Source organism: Prionailurus viverrinus, chromosome B4 (assembly GCF_022837055.1).
Source record: "Prionailurus viverrinus isolate Anna chromosome B4, UM_Priviv_1.0, whole genome shotgun sequence".
NCBI lineage: Eukaryota > Metazoa > Chordata > Mammalia > Carnivora > Felidae > Prionailurus > Prionailurus viverrinus.
The window spans coordinates 23,436,171-23,455,578 of NC_062567.1; the positions used below are offsets into that span (position 1 = coordinate 23,436,171).

The 19,408-nt window shown below is 45.4% G+C and overlaps 1 non-coding gene across 1 annotated transcript; it reads right to left on the reverse strand.

The window, feature by feature from the left end:
• Positions 1 to 1,682: 1,682 nt before the first annotated feature.
• TRNAP-UGG (transfer RNA proline (anticodon UGG)) lies at positions 1,683 to 1,767 on the reverse strand. Its single transcript has one exon. It is a non-coding gene; the product is annotated as a tRNA-Pro (tRNA).
• Between the last annotated feature and the right edge of the window lie 17,641 nt (positions 1,768 to 19,408).

Here is a 19,408-nt window from a genome sequence, read left to right on the forward strand (position 1 = left end):
TGTGTTTGTCATCTCAACCCCTATGATCATAGAAGGCTTGTTCTCTCCCTCTGCCGGGAGGCGGATTTGAGGCTGGCCATGCAGGGTCCCGGTTTAGCTGCCTCTTCCTGGCTGCAAACCTGATGTCTTTGGCTTTGCTGTGGTGGGCAGACATACTCGGTTTTTGTTACACGACTACTTTCCTCCACACCTATCTTCTGTACAATCAGTGCTCTTGGGCCTTTAAGCCTCTTGAAAGTGGCTCTCGGCCAAGATTCATCAGAAAGCAAAGCAAACTATATCCTGAGCTCTGAGACAGCACTGTTTTTCGAAATTCTTTGAGGACACCCAGGCAAGAGATGTCTCCTGGTTTCCATTCCATTTTAAGGTCGATTTCTGGGGTGCCTGGGTGGCTCAGTCGGTTGAGCTTTCGACTTCGGCTCAGGTCACGATCTCACGGTCTGTGAGTTCGAGCCCCGTGTCGGGCTCTGCGCTGACAGCTCAGAGCCTGGAGCCTGTTTCCGATTCTGTGTCTCCCTCTCTCTCTGACCCTCCCCCGCTCATGCTCTGTCTCTCTCTGTCTCAAAAATAAATAAACATTAAGGTCGATTTCTCAGAGCGTAACATCAGTTCAGAGCTACAAGGACTTCCAAATCATCGGGCTCAAACTTCTCCTTTCAGTAATGAGGAAACTGAGGTTGCTGTGGGTGAGATGAGCTCATGTTCAGTAACAAGTGCAGCCGACGAAGCCCAGGAAATACCTGCAGCGCGTGGACACAGGCCAGGCCTCGGGCAGGGCAGTGGGGGAGGGGGGTGGGCTGCAGAGATGAGAAGACACGGCCTGCCCTCAAGGAGCTCCCAGTTACAAACTGCTGTCGAGAAGGGTGGGCAAGGGGACCGGGTTCGAGAAGCCACGCTCCTGGGTAAATAAACGACCAGTCTCACGCAGTGCGCGGGGCCGTGAACGAACTGAGACAGATGTGTTACTGTTGGCCAGGAGCTGGCATCTCGGGACAAGGGAGACAGAACACAGTGGAAACACTCGGCATTTGCAGGGTCCATGTGTGGCTCTGTAGCTGTGGACCGTAAAGAGCAAAGACCCGGGGCGCCTGGGTGGCTCAGTCGGTTGAGCGTCCGACTTCGCTCGGGTCACGATCTCACGGTCCGTGAGTTCGAGCCCCGCATCAGGCTCTGTGCTGACAGCTCAGAGCCTGGAGCCTGCTTCAGATTCTGTGTCTCCCTCTCTCTTTGGCCCTCCCCCCGTTCATGCTCTGTCTCTCTCTGTCTCAAAAATAAATGTTAAAAAAAAATTTAAAAAGAAGAAAAAAGAGCAAAGACCAAAGTGGGCAAGGAAGTTGAAAAACAGACGGGGCAAGATCATGAAAGATCTTGTACGTGTGTCGATTTTTTTTTTTTTTACCAGGATTAGAAGCATTGACAGACTTTCTGTAAAGAACCACATACTAGATGCTTTAGGTTTTGCAGGCAACATATATCTCTGTATGCACATATACCTTTTTTTTTTTGTTTTTGTACGGTCCTTAACTATGCAATAACCATTCTTTTTAAAATTTTTTGAATTCTTTAAATTTTTTTTTAACGTTTTCTTTTTGAGAAACAGAGAGACAGAGTGTGAGTGGGGGAGGGACAGAGAGGGAGACACAGATTCGAAGCAGGTTCCAGGCTCTGAATTGTCAGCACAGAGCCTGACGTGGGGCTCGAACCCACGAACCGCGAGATCGTGACCTGAGCCCAAGTCAGAGGCTCAACCGACTGAGCCACCCAGGCGCCCTGCAAAAACCATTCTTAACTTGCAGGCTGGACTTAGCTCACAGGTCATAGTTTGCTGACCCGCATAGATGATGAGAAGCCATTGGAGACTTTTGTTTTACTTAAAAAAAATTTAGGTGTAGTTATCATGCAGTGTTATGTCAGTTTTAGGCGTACAATATAATGATTCAACAATTCTATACATTTTTCAGGGCTTGTCGTGATGAGTGTACTCTTAGTCCCCTTCACCTATCCCTCCACCCGCCTCCCCTCTGGTAATGCCCAGTTTGTTCTCTATTGTGGAGTCTGTTTCTTGGTTTGTCTCTTTTTTTTTCTTTGTTCATTTGTTTTCTTCCTTAAATTCCACATATGAGTGAAATCATATGGGGTTTGTCTTTCTCTGACTGACTTATTTCATTTAACATTATACTCTAGACATGTCATGGCAAATGCCAAGGTTTCATTCTTTTTTGTGGCTGAATAATATTCCATCATGCACACGCACATGCACACACACACACACACACACACACACCCCACTCCTTTATCCACTCGTGTATCAGTGGATATTTAGGTTGCTTCCACATCTTGGCTATTGTCAATAATGCTGCCATAAACATAAAGGTGCATGTATCTTCTCAAATTGGTGTTTTCATTTTCTTCAGGTAGCAGTGTGATTATGGGTTTATAGGGTGATTCTATTGTTAATATTTTGAGGAACTTCCATACTGTTTTCCACAGTGGCTCCACTAGCTTGCATTGCCATTTTTTTTTAATGTTTATTTTTGAGAGAGATAGAGAGACAGAGAGTGAGCAGGGGAGGGACAGAGAGAGAGAGGAAGACATAGAATCTGAAGCATTTCCAGGCTCTGAGCTGTCAGCATAGAGCCCTATGAGGGGCTTGAACTCACAAACTGCATGAGCATGACCTGAGCCGAAGTCGGACGCTCAACCGACTGAGCCACCCAGGTGCCCGGTCATTGGAGAATTTTTCTAAGTTTACTTATTTATTTTGAGAGAGAGAGACAGAGAGAGAGAGAGAGAGAGAGAGCAAGAGAGAGCGTGCGTGCATAAGTTGGAGAGGGGCAGAGAGAGAGGGAGCGAGAGAATCCCAAGGAGGCTCTGCACTGTCAGCGTGGAGCCTGCAATGGGGCTTGAACCCACAAACTGTGAGACTGAGACCTGAGCCGAAACCAAGAATCATATATATGCTCAACCAACTGAGCCACCCGGGCACCCCACGACTCGAGGCGTTTCAGCAGGAAATGACATCATCAGATTTGAACATTGGAAAGATTGCTCTGGTGGCAGAGGCTGGGGGTTGGAGGGAGACTTAGGTGGGAAGGGACACGTCGAAGAAGACCGCTAAGGAGGCTAATCATAATGGTCCCGGGGGGGAATAATGAGGGCCAGAACCAGGGTGGTGGTCGCGATGCTCCTTCTTGACAGCTGGGCTGAAGCCAGGCACACGCGAGTGAATGAACGTGGCGTTACCTTTCTCTCCCTCCTCCTACCAGCTCTTCTTGTCCACTGGGGGTGAGGGTGGCAAAGGGTGAAGGCTGCCATGTGGCCCCCTCTATCCAGGCACGGCTTCGCCCTGGGGAACACTGTAAGTCCTCTGAGCAGGACCCCCTTTTCCCGGCACCCCCCGGGCGGGGGCGGGGAGTCCACGTCTCTTTCTTCCTGCTGGGACTCACCCTGGGGTACGCTGACCTTCCTTTCCTTTGGAGTCAAAGAGCCTCCCTTCCTCTTCAAAACAAGCATTGCCAGAGAAGCTCTCACTACAGGTGCCAGCACCACGTCTGGGGACTTTTTCCAACTTTATTCTAATTTCCCAGAGTGCCTGGCAGCTCGAGTGTTACGCTTTTCGCTCGTCTCTTTTGTTCACCACCCAGAGGAGCTTCCTGTTTCAGCTGTAAAAGGTAGGACAAGAGCAAAGGGGCCCTGAGTGGGGTTTAAGTCCCGACTTTTCCTTAGCTGGGTGCTGATTACATCGTCCTTCTTGTGGGAACAGGTGCCGCCTCCCAACAGACGACTTGTGTCCATGCTCTTTGCGTGTTTTCTGTCACTTAGATTTCTCATGCTATTTATTGCCCTGTTTCCCTTTTGTCCCAGGGCCCATCTCTTCCTCCCTTATCTGTGAGTCCCCGTCTCAGCTCTCGGGGGTTATCTTTCTCCCCCCAGGACATGGATACCTTTTGCAAGATTTCCCGTGCAGTTCCCAGGGTAGGCTTCCCGCCCTTTTTACCTTTCTTTCCTTCTCAAATGCTTTAGTGCAATTTCTCGAATTACGTCTCTAACGAGAGGAGGGCACGTTCTGATGAGCACGGGTTTTTAAATGCTTCCAATATAACTAACAACAGAATGAATATTCTACTTCCCCCCTTCCCCCCACCCCCCCAGGTTTCACCGGAGAAACATTTGTTACTGAATTTGAGGAGATAAGGGTTTCCCTTCAGCTATACTTGAGGGGGTGCAGGACTCATGATAGCTCAGCCGGTCCTCGATTGTGTGTGTTTCTTCCCTAGTCAGGCAAGTTCCACATTGGAACATTCTGTTCTGTGGTCCTCATGGGTAGCAGCAGTGATGGGGATGGGGATGGTGATCATAGGAGTCTTAGCTAACATTTCTCCAGTGTTTCCTACATGCCGGATACTGTGCTCAGCTCTTCATTCGTGTACTTTATTTCGTCTTCACAGGGTCCTCTGATTTACAGACTTTTTAAAAAGTTTATTTATTTATTTGGAGAGAGAGAGCCAGAGAGAGAGAGAGAAAGAGAGACAGAATGTGAGCAGAGGAGGGGCAGAGAGAGAGAGAGAGAGAGAGAGAGAGAGGGAGACACAGAATCTGAAATAGGCTCCAGGCTCTTAGCTGTCAGCACAGAGCCCCCGCTCGGGGCTCAAACCCACGGACAGCAAGATTGCGACCTGAGCCGAAGTCGTATGCTAAACCCACTGAGCCACCCAGGCGCCCCAAGAGTTGGACGCTTAATTGCTTAACTGACTGAGCCACCCAGACGCCTCTGGCTTATAGAACTTTTATCATGTCATTTTACAAATGAGGAAACAGATTTAGAGAGATGAATGAATTTACCCAAGGCTGGATGATGGCACCAGCATTCACCTGTACTGACCACACCATTTGTCACCAGTTTGGGTCGCCATATATACAGATGCATTCTCTTTAGGCTTCATCAAAGGATTTGTCAAGGCACAGGAATGTTAGTTACAACATTTGGGTTTGTTCCGTTTCAGCTCCCACCGCTCCCGAGGAGTGTAGTTCGGGGTTTCCACTGTTTCTGAGATTAAGCTTCCCTTTGGGTAAGAAAACACTGGAGCCCCCAAGGTGAGCCCTAAGTGCAACCAGCAACCAAGGCTGACACTTCATCAGAAGGCTTAGCGCCCAGGGCCCATGATACCTGTAGGGGTCCGCGGAAGTGCTGTCATTTCTTTTAAGATCAGAAGGAAAAAAAATAAACTTCTGGGTCAAAAAAATGCTTTTTTAAATACGTAATACTAATATATTTGTCTTTATATCAGTGCAATCATAGACTGCAGATTTTCTTTCTTGATTGATTGATTGAAGAAGAAGCCCATGAAGGCAACATGCCAGGGCCCATGAAAGTCCCCATAGGGCCGTGCCAGCACAGGGAGGGCACTGGGCCTCTTCGCTGGCACTTTTGTTCTCAGCCCTCTCCCCAGCATGGAAGGGAGAGAAGGCTCTGGAGTCAGACCCTCTGACTGAAGCCCTTCAATCAGGCCATTTGCTGATCTCCTCAGACCCTCCCCTTCCTCACTAGCGACGTAGAACTCCTGTCAGTGTGAGGACGGAGTACAACATGGCTGACCCGGAATAAGGGCTCAGGGGGTGTGAGCTCTCGTCTCCACCTGTCCTGCTTCCCCAGTCGCAGAGGTCGCCAGAAGCCGCGTCTGAAATTCAGAATCCATGGAAAAGTAGCATGTAAAAGGAAGAGGGACGAATAACCCAATGACAGGGTTACATGCACCCAAATAAAAAATGCATTTTATTTTCAGACAACATTGAACGCATGCCCATGAATTTTTGCCTATAACATTTTGAAGTCTATGTGCGGTTGTGGTTTAGGATTGAGTAAACGGGTCTAGAAGCAGACTGCCTGGCTTGGAACTTGGTTCAATCGCTTACCAGCTGTGGAATCTTGGGAAGTAAGTAGACCTTCTGGGTTTCAGTTTTCCCATCTGTGTAGTGGGAGTATTCACTGTAATTAACCCTATCAAAGTCGTTTTGCGGATTAAATGAGTTAAACAACAACGACTTCTAGAACAGAGCCCAGAATATACGGTGTGAGCTCATTAAATATTGGTTACATTGTTGCTCTTGACCAAGAGAATGAGCTTTTTGTGCTTAGCTTCTCACACTTTTCCCTCTGTATTTATCGATCATTCTTTGCTTTCTACCTCTGGTCATTTGCCCATCACATATGAGACACCACTCTCTCTCACAGTTTATTCTATTTTTAAAAATCTTTATTCTTATGATGTTTTTGCAATCCTTACCAAAATACCAACAGCATTTTTCACAGAACCAGAACAAATAACGCCAGAGTTTGGATGGAACCACAAAAGACCCTGGATAGGCAAGACAGTCTTGAAAAACGAGAGCAAAGTTGGAAGGAGCAAAACCCCAGATTTCAAGATATGCTAAAGTTGTAGTTGTGGTAATCGGGGCGCCTGGCTGGCTCGGTCAGTAGAGCACGTGACTCTTGATCTGCGGGTTGTAAATTTGAGCCTCACGTTGAGTGTAGAGATTACTTAAAAAATAAAAAAAAATGTAAAAAAACCCACCAAAGTTACAGTAATCAAAACTGTATGGTCCTGGCACAAAAATGAACACATAAATCAACGGACCAGGACAGAGAGCCCAGAAATAAATCCACAATTATATGGTTAATTAATCTTCAACAGAAGAGGAAAGACTATGCAAAGACAGTCTCTTCAACAAATGGTGTTGGGAAAACTGGACAGCAACATGCAGAAGAATGAAACTGGCCTTTCTTTTCTTTTTTTTTTTTTTTTAATTTTTAAAAAAAATTTTATTTATTTTTGAGACAGAGAGAGAGAGAGCATGAACAGGGGAGGGTCAGAGAAAGAGGGAGACACAGAATCCGAAACAGGCTCCAGGTTCTGAGCTGTCAGCACAGAGCCCGACGCGGGGCTCGAACCCACGGACCGCGAGATCATGACCTGAGCCAAAGTCGGACGCTCAACCGACTGAGCCACCCAGGCGCCCTGAAACTGGCCTTTCTTACACGATACACACACAAAAAATTCAAAATGGATGACAGACCTAACTGTGAGACCTGAAACCATCCAAATCCTAGGAGAGAACACAGGCAGCAACCTCCTTGACATCAGCTGTACCATTTTTTCTAGACATGCCTTTCCTGAGGCAAGGGAGACAAAAATAAACTACTAAGACTACACCAAAATAAAAAGCTTCTTTACAGCAAAGGAAATAACCAATGAACCAAAAGACAATGTATTGAGCGGGAGAAGGTATTTGCAAATGACATGTCTGATAAAGGGTTTCTATCTAAAATATATAAAGAGCTTACACAACTCAACACACACACACACACCACAATCTAATTAAAAAATGGGCAGAAGACATGAATAGATGTTTCTCCAAAGAAGGCATCCAGATGGCCAGCAGATACATCAAAAGATGCTCAACGTGACTCACCATCAGGGAAATATAAATCAAAACCACGATGAGTTATTACTTCACACCTATCACAATGGCTACAATAAAAAATTCAGGAAACAACAAGCGTTAGCAAGGATTGAGAGAAAAAGGAACCCTTGTGCACTGTTGGTGGGAATGCAAACTGGTGCAGCCACGATGCCAAACGGTATGGAGTTTCCTCAGAAAATTAAAAATAAAACTACCCTATGATCCAGGAACCGCACTACTGAGAATTTACCCAAAGAATATGAAAAATGATAACTTGAAAGGATGTGTTTAATGCAGCATTATTGACAAGAACAAAATTATGGAAGTAGCCCAAATGTCCATGAATAGATGAATGGATAAAAAGAGATGATATACATACCATAAAAAAGAATGACATCTTGCCATTTGTAACAGTATGGAGGGATCTAGAATGTATAATGCTAAGTGAAACGAGTCGGAGAAAAACAAAGAACATGATTTCACTCATAGGGGGAGTTTAAGAAACAAAACAAGTGAACAAAGAAGAAAAGAGAGAAACTAACCCTCCCCCCAAAGGAAAAACCAAAACAAAACTAGACTCTTCACAATAGAGAATAAATTGATGGTTACCAGAGGGGAGGTGGGTGTGGGGGATGGGTGAAAGAGTTTATGTAAAAGGGATTAAGAGTACACTTATCATGAGGAGTACTGAGTAAGGTACTGAGTTTCTGAATCACCATATTGTACACCTGAAACTAATGTTAACACTTGTTAGTTAACTATATTGGGATCAAAATAAAAAGGAAAATATATACAATAGTTAAAATCGTCATCACCATCATTATTGTTATTTAATTGACATATAGCTGGCCTAATATATTAGTTTCAGGTATATAACATAGTGATTTGGCAGTTATTTACATTACAAAATGCTCACCACAGTAAGTGTAGTTACCATCTGTTGCCACACAAAGTTACATAATATTATTGACTATATTTCCTATGGGTACTTTTCGTCCCCATGACTTATTTCATATTTGGAAGTTTGTATCTCTTAATCCCCTTCACCTACTCCTCCAGTCTCCCCACCGGCAACCACAAGTTTGTTCTCTGTATCTTTGAATCTGTTTCTGTTTTTATCGGTTTTAGATTTCTTGTCTCCCATATATGGTAACACACACAAACATGTAGTCTGATTAAGTAGTCTCAGTTTACAAGGTCGTGAGGGATGTTGTCACCTACGTGCATAGCCAGGTTACCTTTTCTTTTCTTTTCTTTTCTTTTCTTTTCTTTTCTTTTCTTTTCTTTTCTTTCTTTTCTCTCCTTAGGGAGGGGACCCTACCACAATACCACTTCTTCATCTTTTTATCAGTCGATGGACACTTAGGCTGCTTCCATATTTCAGCCAATGTTGCAATATAAAAAAAAATGAGAAAATAAGTAAAAAAAGGGGCGCGCCTGGGTGGCTTAGTCTGTTGAGCTCCGACTTTGGCTCAGGTTTGTGAGTTCGAGCCCCGCGTGGGGCTTTGTGCTGACAGCTCAGAGCCTGGAGCCTTCTGTGGGTTCTGTGTCTTCCTCTCTCTGCCCCTCAACCACCCGTGTGTGCGTGCACACACACACCCACTCTCTCTCAAAAGTAAACATAAAAAAATTAAAAAAAATAATGTTGCAGTACACATAGGGGTGCTTACATCTTTTCGAATTAGCGTTGTCATTTCCTTCGGGTAAATGCTCAGAAAGGAAATTACTGGATCCCCCGGCAGTTCTATTTGTAACTTTGTGAGGCAACTTCATCCTATTTTCCACAGGGCCTGCACCAGTTTACATTTCCACCAACAGGGCACCAGGGCTCCCTTTTCACCGCATCCTCACCAACACCTGTTATTGCTTGTCTTTTTGGTACTGGCCACCGTGACCGGTGCGGGATTCTGATGGTTTGTTTCGAATCGCGCCCTTTGCAGAGCGTGGGCCTAAACACCTGCATTCTACACAGCAGAACAGCAACATAGCACCCACATTGCATCCGTAGCCAGGCTCTCAGTTACAGCCACAGAGTAAGACTCTGGCTGACACAAGCAAAAGGGGGGAAGGTATGGTGGCAGAGGGTGGGAGAGGAGGAAGCAGCAGGGAGCAGAGATCACAGAACCCGTGGGATTTGCTCCTTGGACGTGGTGAGGATCCGCAGGCGCTTCAAAGAACCAGGGAACAGGAAGGAGCGGAACTGTCTTATAAACCAGCACGGCCTGGTGGGATTTGTCCCTCACCTTCTCACCCCTGCGTCTTCACACGTCCCTGCCGCGGCGACATGGCAGCAGTCCACGATTCGGTCTCAGGAGCGAGTTGGCCAAGCTTGGGGACATCGCCGTCCTCTGTACCTGTCGGGTGTGGTAGGGAAGTGGCTCCCCCCGTGGGAAGCCACACGCAGGGCTCACTCTAACTTATCCCTGTGCCCTCAAGGAGGAGAGTGGATGCTCAGGTCCCCAAAAGGACAAAGGGCCCCCAGAGTCCGCCAACACCATCGTGTGGCGGGGTGTTGAAACAAAAGATGCTGGTCCTCTTCTGCTGCATCAGCGGGGCCGAGGGCTGGGTGTCTCCCACTTGTTGGCTGCCCGCCCCCCCCCCCGCCTCGTTAGCTGGGTTTGGGTGACAGCACTGAAGAGCTGTCCCACCCCGGGCCTGCAGGACATGCGGCGCTCCAACCCCTCCTGGAGCATGCAGATTGACCCCAGATCTCAAAGGTCTCCATCCTTTGTTCAATGATCACACTTGGGGGGCAGGTCTGTTATATTTAACACAAATGCCTTCTGCGGTAACTGAAGATTTCCTCCTTTCTTAGAATCATTAAAGGTCACCCTTCTCCTCTTTTCCAGAATCAGCCTGCAACCTGGAACATTTTCTGCCTACTGCAGAGAGGAGTCTGGATTTAAGGAACAGAACCAGGCAAGCTGGGTCTTTTGCGGGAAGGGAACCTTCTTTCTCCATCGACGCCGGGGCCGGGTGAGGCAGGAGAAAGACGCAGGGGGATCTGCCTCTCTCCCTTCACAGCCCCCAGAGCAAACCCCAGATGGGGGGGTAGGCTTTGGGGGCCTGGGAAGTGCAGCTCAGGCTCTCCCTGGACCTTCCCTGCTCCTAAACAATTTGGTCTGGAGCCTGCCGATCAGCGACTTTGTGTGATTTTTCTTTTCCATGAAACAATTACAAGTGCAGGAGACAGTGTGAATACCGGCTTTGTTTGGATACAGTATATTTCAGTGAAAATCACAGTATTTCCTCTTATATTTGCTCCTTTCGTCCCCTCAGCTCCAGAGCGGCCACTGCCTGAGTTTCAGGCATTCCAGAATGGCCGAGCACTTGTGGGCACCCAGCATGAGAACCTAAGAAACAGCTCCGTGAGCTCACAGCTCTTTGCCGTGCTGCAGGGGCCTTTCCTGAGGTTTAGATTTAAAATTCCACTTTTTAACAGAACAACATAGTTTTTGAGCAGAAAGAGGATTTTAGAGATCGTCACATAAAACGCCCATTTCATAGACGTGGAAACAGAGATCCAGAAGGATTAGATTACTTGTTCAAGATCACATGCTGCATGACTCCCAGAGCAGGACTTTGAAAACTGGATCCCCAAACGCCTACCCTAGCGGTTTTCATTTGGAGACGTTCAAATAACGACACTCAGGTTGTTGCCTCTTCTTGTTGTTCATTGGATAACTTATTTGTCTCTCTTTTTTTTTTTTTTTTGATTAATCCCCACGTGCCTGTTGCTACTTCAGGCATCAGATAGCCCTGCTTTCTTTGAGATGTCACATGTGATTAGCGAGATATAGTGGTGTCTCTTGAGTTTCCGGGTAAACTGAAGCATTGGAACCACAGGCTTTCCTCATTGGAACTTTTTTAAACAAACAAAAAATGCACTTAAAAAGAAGTTTCCATTTTTAGTTCTCGTTCTGTTAGAAGCTGCCCAATCTTAGATGCATTTCCAGAGAAGTCTGTGGCCCCGTTTACTGAGATACGAAAAACATGTTCGGCGCGAGGTGATACGTGGGCTGTCCACGTTTTGTGCACACCCTCTGAATGTCACACTGTGTCAAGGGCGTTGAGGGTCGCCTGCCACGAAATGGTTGAGGGTCAGGCTGCCAACTGGTGACATGACTGGAGCTTCTCCCTCCTGCCTGCCTAAATTTCAGGGGCTGTCCCCGATCACCAGAGCGGGCGAGCCATACGCTGGTCTAATTCTCTTCCACTAGGAATTTAGAGGTGCAAACAGAAGGCACAAGGCGTAGGGGCCCGCGGACAGAGGCAGTAAATTGGGTGGCGTCATCGTCAGGGGTTTGGGTTCCGCTAAGAGTGACCGGTGACACGTGGGGCTAGTCTATTACTTCCAATCATGCAGACTTGGCCGAAAGGCCTTTTTCTTGCCTGGCTGCTGGGTCCTTAGGCATTAGATTGCAGAATGATCCAGGACTTGGGTTTGCTGGGGTTGGCTCCTGGGATAGGAAGGTGTATGAGCAACTAGCTGCAAGCCTAATGAAAGGATTTCAGGAATTTCCAGGAATACATATTCAATATGCCACTTTCTGTTGAAAAATGAATAAATATAGCGTGTGGGAATGAATGAAGCACTTAGTGAGCGTTTCTCCACTGGCAGAGAGATGTAGCGTATGTGTGCTCGGAGCCTTTGGGAAATACGGAAACAAGGAATGCTTTGTTAAGAACCGAGAACACACTGGGATGCTTTCTGTGTATCACGCAAGCGCTGCATCATCACTCTGAATTCAACACATAGATTGTTTTATGTCCAGGATTTCTTTTTTTTTTTTTTAACTCCACGTAGCCCCTTGACTTGACTTTAGACCTCCATTTCATGGCCAAAGCATACATCCTGGAGGAATAGTTACCTTTTCTTTACTTAAAACAAGGACAACAAGAGTATCCTGGCTGAATGTTGTATTTAGAAAGTGACATTCCCACATCTGCCTTGTGAATTTCTTTCTTAGTCGAGTGGCCATTAAGAAGGGGAAGATAAAGACGAGAAGAAATAGGACTCGTTGAAGTAAAGAATAACTTCCTTTTTATTAGGTTTAACTTGAAACCAGGTATCATATTTATATAAATACTGTGGAAAATATTTAACCTGTTCATAAAGGTTAAGTAACTAACTGATAAGCTTTGTAGGCAAAGCATGTTCAAATGCTCCCACTAAACTCAAACCGTGCCAGGCAATTTATCAAATTTTCAAATGCATAACCATTAGGAAACAGGAAAGAAGTCTGAGGAACAGAAAGAATTTCTGATGAACAAACACAGTTGTTCATTGTAGAAATTGTTGTTACTTTATATATCAGAGGGTGCAAAGTGAGTCAAAAAGTCAAAATAACAGGATTTAGAGGAAAGCCTTAAAGGATACAATTTAGTCTTCAGTAAAGGCTAAGATAAATTACTTTGGCTGCTGGCTGGAAGAAATCAAAGGGGGGAGATATTTTAGCTGGTTCTCTTTCTCTGTAAACAGTACATGACATGATTAGAGTAGCAAGGTTGAGAGGTCTGGGGATGCAAACAGAGCTTGGGGGAGACCAGAAAAACTGTTTATAAGAATAAAAATTAGGCAACAATACATTTGTAGGTTTCTTCCTTGAATAGGATGACCGTATAATTAATCCTCCGACCAGGGTACCGGACAGTGGAGATGCACCGTGTTAATAACTGTCAGGACCACGGGCAACCCCCAGGGCTGTCATGGGAGGTCCAGAGCCTGTGGACGCCATTTCTTTGAACACGATGAATAAAACAGGCCGTCATCCTTTGGTTTTGTTTCTTTGGGGGGACTGGGGCTCTTGTGAACATTTTTAAGGATTTCTGTTATTTCTGTGGCAATGGAGAAAAAAAAGTGCTCCTTAAAATCATCAGACAAAATGTTTAACTAAAAAGTAAAAATCCGGAGCACCTGGGTGGCTCAGTCCGTTAAAGCATCTGACTTCGGCTCAGGTCACGATCTCGAGGTTCATAAGTTCGAGCCCTGCGTCGGGTTCTGTGCTGACAGCTCGGAGCCTGGAGCCTGCTTCGGATTCCGTGTCTCCCTCTCTCTCTGCCCCTCCCCAGCTTGCGCCCTCTCTCTCTCAAAAATAAATATTAAAAAAAAAAAAAAAAAAAAAGTAAAGAGTGAAAATCCACACACATTTGTACTTTCACCAAGAAGTGAAGATCACATAGGAGCCCATCACCCAGTGGCACCCACTGTTGCCCTTTGTTATCTACCCACTGAATTTTTATTATCGTCGTTATATATATTTGCATAAATGGGATCCTACCACACAAGTTCTCTAATAACCTGAGCTTGGTCACTTTAGCATTGTTAATGTTAATATTATTCATATTGTGAATATCTTTCCATTCAATAAATGTTATTTTTAGTCACTGCATAGTTTTCTGTTAGTTCAAAAGTACTATAATTTATTTAGCCAGTCCCCTATTTATGGACATTTGTTTCCAATGTAATACAAACAGCACTATAGTGAATGTTTGGGATAGGCATATTTTTAAAAATATTTATTTGATTATTTCCTTGGGATTTATTCCTAGAAGTGAAATTTCTGGATTCCAGTGTGTGTGTGTGTGTGTGTGTGTGTGTGTGTGTGTGTGTATGTAAATGTATAAATATAAATACATGTATATGTGTGTATATATGTACATATACACATGTATACATGTGTCTACATATATACACACATATATACACACATATATACATATGTACATGGATGTACATATTTTTCAACTGCCAATAATCAGTTTCCCCTTGTAAGGTTTTATAAATTTTTCCGTCTACCCACAGAGTATGAGAATTCCTGTTTCATCACATCAGGGCTAACATTAGATATTAATAAGTAAACAGTTTTTTGCTAGTTTGAAAGATACAAAAGAGCATTTGGATTTAATATTCATTCTGTAATTGGTAGTGAGATGAAACATCTTTTTCAATGTTTATTGGCCATTGGCATTTCTATTTTGAGAGACAGACACAGAGAGAGAGAGAGAGAGAGAGAGAGACAGCGGTGGGGGGGAGTGGCAGAGAGAGAGAGAGGGAGAGAGAGAGAATCCCAAGCAGACTCCGCACTGTCAGCGCAGAGCCCGACTCGGGGCTCGAACCCACGGACCGTGAGATCATGACCTGAGCCGATATCAAGAGTTGGATGCTTAACCGACTGCGCCCCTGGCCATTGTTTTCTAATGCCAGTTGCTTGTCTCTGTCCTATAGGAATCACAGAGTTTCACAGCTCTCAAAAAGAAAAATACCTATTACAGACCTCTAAGGCAGTTCTTATGTTCTGGTTGTTGGCATCTCTGTCCTTTCTGTTGCCAGAATACAGACCTCACTTTCGCTTCTCTCAACTTTCCCATCTACTCTGATACCCAGTCTGGTTTATTGCATTTCCGCTATGTTTCTCATATAGTTCCTCCATTCCACTTCTTTGCCCAATGATCTAGTTTGGGACGTTCTCTTCCTTTCTTTCAGAAGGCTCCTAACTAGTAACAAAGGGCCAGAGATGCTGATACGTGCTGGAGACAGCCCCGAGGCTAGAGTTCAAGTTTCCCAAGTCCCATAAAAGTCATTACTATTTCCCTTGCTACATTATTACTTACTCATCTGTGTACCTAATGCCTGGCGCATAGTATGTACTTGATAAAGGATGAAAAATGGTTTTTTCTCATCTCCCGTCTCTCTCGTCTACATTGGATCTCTCTCGTCTACGTTAGCTCTCCAGAACATAAATATGATTAGAGACACTCTCCTTTAATATAGTCCCGCCCCCGCCCCCCCACTATAGCAGGGTTTCCCCATCTCAGTACTGTTGACATTTGACCCAAATAATTCTTTGATGTGGGGGGCTGTCCCGTGCATTGTAGGATTATGGATGTCAGCAACACCACCCACCCCCTACTGTAACACCCCAAAAATGTCTCTAGACATTGACAGATATTCCCTGTGGGATGGGGGTGATGGGCTAAATGACCGCCGGTGGAGAACCACTGGCCTGTGGGAAAAAGTCATTCTTGCTCTGCTACCTTTCCAGATTCATTTTGGCCTCTCCCAAATTTCCTCAAAAGTGCCCTCCACCTTAGCCCCTGCGTGACTTCTCATGTGCTGTGCTTTCGGCACTCTATTCATAAGGAAGGTCAACGGCCCCATCCAATAGACGAATGCGTGTTGGATCAGACGTAAGAGAAGTTTGGTTTTGCTCACCTAACGCCACTGTGTGGCTGAACATGTCTGCGACCAGCTCTCAGGAACCTAGACTGGCCGAGTCTCTGCCATGTCCGCTATACAGCTCCCAGGATGGCCCTGGGGATCATCTCCACTCTACCCGATGAACGGAGAAAAGAGCACAGGGGCGCACACCAAGGAGATTTTTATGGCCAGGATTGAAAATGACGTACGTCCCTTCCGCTCTTGTTCTACTGGCTGGAGCTCAGTCACATGTCCCCACTCAGTTGCAAGGGAGGCTGGGAAATGTAGTCTAGCTGTGTGCTCTAGGAAAAAGCAAGTGGTGGATTTGCACGAGCAGCTAGCCCTCCTTGCCACAATCAGTGTATCAGCTCAGCAGAATTCTGGTTATGCTTTAAGGCTTGGCTCAAATGTCACTTCTAGAATTATAAATTCTGACCTCTTCATCATGAGTACTTTTATGCCCCTTGTTTATATTAGTACATATTACACTATGACTAGTATGGCACAAAAAAAATTTTTTTTTAATCATTAACATCTAGGATCGTTTCCAGTTTGTTTTTCAGTTTGGTGAAAAACATGAATGGACAATATTTAATTATGTATTATTTCATGGGAATGTCTCAAGTGACTACTCAGTGAATACTGAGGTTTTTTGTTGTTGTTTTTGATCTCTGTCCTAGGAATCTGCTCTAAAGGTGGGACAAGGTCATTTGTAGTTTCTTGCAGGAAACATCATGTGAAGCCTAGGAGAAATGGAATGAGAATGTTCTCTTTCCTGGAGGCCTCCTCTCCCGATCTCCCCGAGCCCCTGATAGCCAAGGGCCCCGCTCCCTGTGCTGTCCAGAGATGGTCTTTCCACAGGCAGCCAGCTTCACCCCAACCCCTTCCCGGGCCAATTCCTAGGGGTTCAGGGACTGAATCCCCCCCAAAGAGATCTTCATTTAAAAGCAGGTGATTGTGAATCCTGAGGAATCATTGACTGATTAGCTATACTGGGAAAGAATTTAGGGTCCTGATTCTGAAAGAGGCTGCCATGTTGGTGGTGTGGTTACTTAATCTACACTTAACACATTTTCCCAGGAAACAGGAGTAATGGTTAAAGGCATGGGTCTCCATATGCCTACTACGTATAAATTCTAGAAAAGTTTTTTTTTGTTGTTGTTGTTACAAATGGGAATTTTGGACCTTAGAAGTGAACAATCTTCTTTTGAATCCTGACTATGTAATTGCCAAGGTAAACAGGAGTAAAGCCTTATGTGCTTTTGATGCCTGTTGTTCTTATTAGCGAAAGTGGGGTAAGAATGAAAGCATTTCTGCAAGGAATGTTCAGGGGATTTGAGCACCCATTTAAGGCTGTAACCAGGCCAGGATTTCCTTTTTGAGGCCGTGCAGAATCTGGTCCAAAAACAGGAACACAAGAGGAATGTTTCTGGTCATTTTCCTCAAATCCACGAGAGGGTTCCCACCGAATTTTCTGACCAACAGCCTACGAGCTGCATCTGCACGACAAGGGAGCATTTATGTAAAATGTTGTTTTTTTTTTCCCCTCATTACTTTGACAATTCCAACCCTCACTTTCTCCTCTGCTCAGATCGACATCTGAGAAGAGAGACCACAACTGCATACCATTTTATAGATGTGCCTGATTAAAACCAGTTCTCCCTATAGGTCCCGTCGTGTATGAGACACACGGTTTTTGTCAAGAGACCAGCTACTAGCAGCAAGAGTTTTGATGCTATTGCTAGTAAGAAATTAGTAACTAGATCCTCGGCCTGTTTTAAGCCAACTTTATAATTATACTGTTTCAGTGGTAAACCAGACCCTTGAGCCAAGGGTAATTTAGAAATTCTAGATCCATATTCCTTCTCAGCCCCCCCCCTTCTTTAATGTTCATCTTTGCTGCCTCTCCATCTTCTTCTTTCAAACATATAATTTTCTTCCATTCCTTCCTCACCCCTGGCTCCTTGTTTATGTGACCCTTTGTCACAAATGGACAAAGGGATCTTGGTCCACCTCGCCCTTGGACAGCACGGACAACCATCCAGCCTGCATGAGCACAAATCCACTTTTGGAATGTGTGGCCACTCTGGGAGGGCGGCCCCATTGCAGGCTCATGGGTTGGCCCCTGGGATTGGAGGTTAACTTGGCACCTTATCCTGTGCTCCAGCTTGTGCATCCGGGAGTTAACTTCTTTTTCCTAAGGCCAGAACCACCCCGGAGATTACTTTCTCGGACTCTTGAGCCCTTCCTGATTCTGTAAACTTTGTGTACTGAGAGCTTTTTTGATATGGAAAGATTTATTAAATATTAAAAATGAAAAGTGGAGCTTCCTCGGGGGAAAATTTCATCGTCTCACTGGCGTTTTCCATTGTGTTCTCTCTCCCAATTTTCTTCCCTCACCCTCCCCTTATTATTTTTTTTTTTCCGGTGCAATTGTTTTTCTATTCTTTCAAGCTATATTTTGGGATGGTTAAAAAAAAAAAAGTCTCTTAAGTATACCTTGAAAGCCTACATTTTCATTTCAGCTGAAAGTCATCCAAACCATATGCATTTCAGTCGAACACTGCTCCAGCTGGCCTCTCTCTGCCCAAGACCCTTTTTTTATACCTGACCAAATTTCTTCAGAATGTGGCTGAAATTTATATTGATCCAGGATCTTGACGGGATCACCGTCACCAAATTCTACATTCCCACATTCAAAGAGCACGCAAGCGGGAGTTTTTCCACGCTACTGAACTTGATAGCACTTTTCCTCCAGAATTGCTCTTTCTTGGTTTCCTCCTTTTAGTTTTTCTCTCTCAGGAACGCTAATCCTCTGCTGAGAAATCAAGCTGAAGGGGTAGCTGCCGCATGGCCGCCCGTGGTATGGAGGGGCAGCCAAAGTCTCCTTTAAAGACAGCTGCTTTCTATTTCAGGAGTCTCAACATTGTGGCTGCGTTGATTGTCTTTTCACCTCTAGGTTTGGTCTTACTCCTAGCTGAAACATAACTAACCATTTTTACTAAGCCCTTTAGGACCACTGCTTGGGTGTCGTCAGCTGTAAACCCTCCACGAAAGCGTCTTGCCACGCACACGGCATCGGAGCCCCTGGGAACCACACATTCCCCCCCCCCCCCCAACCCAGGGGAGAAATTAAGGCAATTGCATGAAGGCCCACGGGTGAGGAAAATTGGCTGATTGAGTTATGACTAAATGGCTTTTCAAATCTTCTCATTATCCTGGGAGAAGGGAGTGCGTTCTGTAGATTGTCAGAGCCTGGTCCCTTGCCCACAGATAAAGCCAAATCCGCAGGAATCCTGTGAACGGGGCGCCTTGGAGGCTACACCTTGGAAACAAACCACACAGCCTAACTCAGCGGGGCTGCCCCTCGGTGCCGAATGCAACCAATTCTTGCCTGTTTTAAGTGAAAACATCCCAGGATGGGAAAGCGTATTCTAAGAGTGGAATGCTTTGTAGTTACTCGTACTTGGGGGGCAGCATGGTGTGTTTATAAATGAGAGCGCTACTTAAAAGCCCATCCCTTTCTGCTCCCAGGCTATCGCTCCCTTCAGGGAGCCCAATGATAAAGATCGCTAATATTTTCCCTCCAAGTAAGGGAATCAAAGGGAAGCTTTGCGATCCGCGCGTTGTCTGGACGCCAAATTAGGTTGTGCACGTATTAACTCTTCCATAACCTCAGTTACCCTGGAGACTTCCACATATATACATGTGTATTTATACACATACACACATAAACACATAATGGAA